The following is a 4,547-nucleotide window of genomic DNA, read 5'->3' as shown; positions in this document are numbered from 1 at the left end:
ATTTTGACTGCATTGTCACCAGATGTAGTATTGTAAACTATTATTTACGGTGATTGTCTATATGTAGAAATCATCAGATGTCAAAGACCTTGGAATTAGATATTCATTTATGGTGTGCATTTTCAAAAGAATGCAATGTTTATAAAACGTATCATATAGATGTCAAAACCTCACTATGAAATCAATAATGATGTATTCGTCCAAATAGATTTGGACGGGTCATCACAATAACTAATCTGCTTATTGTTATAATTGCTAGCCTTTTGTGTGCCTTTTATGTATTTAGTTCTTATTCATACTGAATAGCCTTGAAATCTAATTAGATGGTTGATTTGTTCTCGCACTCTTGTGTTGTGTTTTAACATGCTAAACTGTTACGACTACTACTATTTATTCTTTTAACATACTACCCCAACATTGTTCTGCTAAAAATGCACAATTTCATATTTATGTCATCATGTAATCCCTCAAAGTATTTTTTTTATTTATTTTTTTTACCGTGGTTTCAGATTGCTATGTGGTTTTGCTTTACTCCTATGCTTTGTTAGATATCATTAATAATATGTTTACTTATTTTACTTTCTCCAATTCTCTACACGATCAAGTTCCAAAAACGTGGGTTACCGCATTGCCATTGCCTTTTATGGGTTTTTGTTACCACTTCTACATTCTCACCTGATGATATTGTGAAATTTATAGCAACAAGGTACAACGATCACCAAAAATAATCAATATAATCCAAAATTAAGAAACAATGTGAGTATCAACAGAAACCATGAACAAGGTTTATCCACAAATCGGATACAACCTTAAGCTAAGATTAACAAGTGCCAAGATTAATAAGAGCCAAAATTACAGTGAATCAAGAACATAAACACAAAGAAAGTATAAAGATGATGATGAAGTGATCAGTTGAAGTACACCCGACACACAGAGATCACAGGGTATAAATACCATAACCCTAGAGCAAGTTACACTTTGCACCCTTGCAGAAAACCATAAGAAGCAGAATGAGCCACGCTCCTTTAGCTTTTACATGAACAGTCACAAAAGAAACACTTTAGCCCCTCCAGCTTTATTATCTTATCAGCACAGGTCCAACAATCCTTGCATAAGGGATCCAAAAGATAACATCCTACACAAAGACCAAAAATGAGATTGAGAACATAATTTAACATCCCCCCACAAACTCATTTTTGGTATAAGTCATACAGTCCAAGTTTGCTGGTTAAAAAACCATGTTGGGTCACACTTACACCCTTGGTTAAAATATCTGCCAGTTGACTTTCAGATTTGACTTTTACAGTTTTAATAAGACCACTTGAAACCTTTTGTCTAATGTAATGCACATCAATTTCAAAATGTTTAGTTCTATCATGAAAGACATGATTAGCTGCTAACTGAATAGCAGAATTATTATCACAGAAAAGGTCAATTGGCAGGTCAACATTTACACCAAGCTCTTGAAGAAGATTTTTGACCCATACAATTTCACAAGCTGTGCTTGCCATGGCCCTATACTCAGCCTCAGTTGAGGACCTGGCAGTGGTAGCTTACTTTTTACTCTTCCAAGAAATCAAAGACCCACAAAAGTAGACTAAGTACCCAGTTACAGATTTCCTTTCAATCTTGCATTTTCCATAGTCAGCATCACAATAAGCATTTAAAGTCATACTATTACTCTTAGCAAATTGAACACCTTTACCTGGAGAGCCTTTCAGGTACCTAAGAACTCTTAGGGCTAGGTTGAAATGGGATTGTAGAGGAGCATGCATAAACTGACTAAGGACTTGCACAGAAAAGGAAATGTCAGGTCTGGTAAGAGTCAGATAAATTAGCTTTCCAACTAATTTTTGGTACTCAGTCAAATTTGTCAACAAGGGGTCCTTTTCACTTGGTTTACACAAGACATCTAAGTTTGGTTCAATTGGAGTGCTAGCAGGCTTGCACCCCAACAGACCATATTCATCAAGTAGGTCAAGACAGTATTTTCTTTGAGAAATGCAAATGCCCTTTTCATTTTTCAATAATTCTATTCCAAGAAAATACTTAAGTTTTCCCAGATCTTTAATCTGAAACTTTGTTTTCAAGAAATGTTTGACCTTCTCAATTTCAGAATTATTGTTTCCAGTAATGACAATGTCATCCACATACACAAGTAAAGCAATAAAGGTGTCACCATCATTTTTAACATATAAGGAGTTGTCACAGACACTCTGGACAAAACCATGTTCAGTGAGAGCAGCATTAAGTTTAAAATACCATTATCTAGGGGCTTGTTTTAGACCATATAAAGCCTTGTTTAACTTGCATACTCTAGTGTCATTAGTATCAAAGTATCCCTCAGGCAGGGTCATATAAACATCTTCACATAGGTCACCATATAGAAAAGCATTATTGATGTCAAGTTGAAACAAAGACCAATCATTTTGAACAGCAAGAGTAATCACACATCTAATAGTAACATGTTTGACAACAGGAGAGAAAGTCTCATCATAGTCAATTCCCTCCTTTTGACTATAACCCTTGGCAACAAGTCTAGCCTTATATCTTTCAATTTCACCATTGGATTTGTATTTTATTTTGTATACCCACTTGCAGCCTATGGGCTCCCTATCAGGAGGTAAATCAGTGATAACCCAAGTATTGTTTCTGTTTAGTGCTTCCATTTCAAGATTCATGGCTTCCCTCCAGTTTGGGTCATTTATGGCATGTTTATAGGAACTGGGTTCAACAGATTTGTTTAAGCTAGACACAAAAGCATAATTTTCACTGTTCAAGAATGAGTAGTTCACATATCTTTCAACCCCATATTTCACCTTCCCTTCTACAATAAAGTCATTATATTTTCTAGGAAGATTGGTCTCTCTGGTTGATCTCCTTATATTTTGAACTGGTTGAGTATTGCCCTTAGGAGAAGTGGAATTATCCACTGGTGTTGCTGTAGGACCTTCATCACTGCCACTATTATCACCACTATTGTCATCAGTGTGGTGCATATTAGTAGCAGGGCCAAAGTCACTACTGCCATCACCATCATTGTGCCCTCGCTCCTCATCATTGGGACTTGAGATGTTTGGTTCATCAAAAAACATTTGATCAAAGAAATTTTTGTGGTTCAAGGTATTTTCATTTTCATTTTCAAGATTGTTTGAAGCAAATTTTTTAATTTTGAAAGGAAAAACAGTTTCATAGAACTTAACATCTCTAGAAAATATGGTAGTTTTGGTTTCAAGATTAAAGAGTTTATAAGCCTTCTTTTGATTTGAATATCCAATTAAAACACATTGTTCAGATCTGTGACTGAATTTATCAAAGGGTTTTAAAACAGTAGCATAGCATAGGCAGCCAAAACATCTTAAATGAGAGAGGTTAGGAGATTTTTTGAACAAAATTTCATAAGGAGAAGATCCAGAGAGCACAGAAGATGGAGTCCTGTTTATCAAATAGCAAGCAGTGAGAATACATTCACTCCACATATTTAAAGGTAGCCCACCCTGGAACATAAGAGCCCTAGACACATTGAGAAGATGCATGTGCTTCCTCTCAACAATCCCATTCTGTTGTGGGGTGTAAACACATGAGGTTTGGTGTAAAATGCCTTTGTTTTTTACAAACTCATCCATTTGATTATTTATAAACTCAGTACCATTGTCAGATCTTATGATTTTGACTTTTGACTCAAATTGAGTTTCAAGAAATGACACAAAGGTTTTGATTTGATCAAAGACCTCATCTTTTGACTTAATTAAGTATGTCCATACAGCCCTTGACTAGTCATCAACAATGGTGAGAAAATATTAGAATCCTTCTCTACTTTGGATCCTAAAGGGGCCCCAAAGGTCAATGTGGACAAGGTCCCCAACAGCAGCAGACTTGTGATCACTGTCATTAAAGGTTTCTCTGGTTTGTTTAGCTTTGTGACATATGTCACATGGTTCAAAAGAGGTATCTTTACATGAAAGGTCAATTTTATCTTTGAGACTTTTCAAAACATTGTCAGAAGGGTGACCAAGTCTGCTGTGCCATAAATGTTTGGACAGGTAGCATTTACTTTCAAGAGGGTACCCATTCTTACTTTCAGAGTCACTTACATTAAACACATAGATACCATTACAAACATCACCAGTCCCTACAATTATCCCTAGCCTCAAGTCCTGAATATAGCATTTAGTATCATCAAAACAAATAAACAGTTTACTATCTTTAGCCACTTTATGAATAGAGAGGAGATTAACACAGTATTCAGGGATGACCAGGACATTAAAAAGAGTTATTTTCTCATTAAGTTTTAAATCACCAATTTTTTTAATAAAGGCTTTAGTCCCATTTGGATGACCAACAGTTAAACTTAGGTGAGAAACATCAATAACATTTTCAAGTTTATCATCAGACCCAGTCATATGTTGTGTGGCCCCTGAGTCAATTATCCAACCCATGCATTTGTTGTTTGTAAAATTGGTTTTGGGTTTAAAAAACTTATGAAAATTTTCATTAAATTTTTTACAGTTGTTTAGCACAGTACCTGCCATGTTTCCAGAAGCAAT

The sequence above is a fragment of the Rutidosis leptorrhynchoides genome, chromosome 3 (genome assembly GCF_046630445.1).
Source record: "Rutidosis leptorrhynchoides isolate AG116_Rl617_1_P2 chromosome 3, CSIRO_AGI_Rlap_v1, whole genome shotgun sequence".
NCBI lineage: Eukaryota > Viridiplantae > Streptophyta > Magnoliopsida > Asterales > Asteraceae > Rutidosis > Rutidosis leptorrhynchoides.
Note: the sequence above shows the minus strand (reverse complement) of the source record.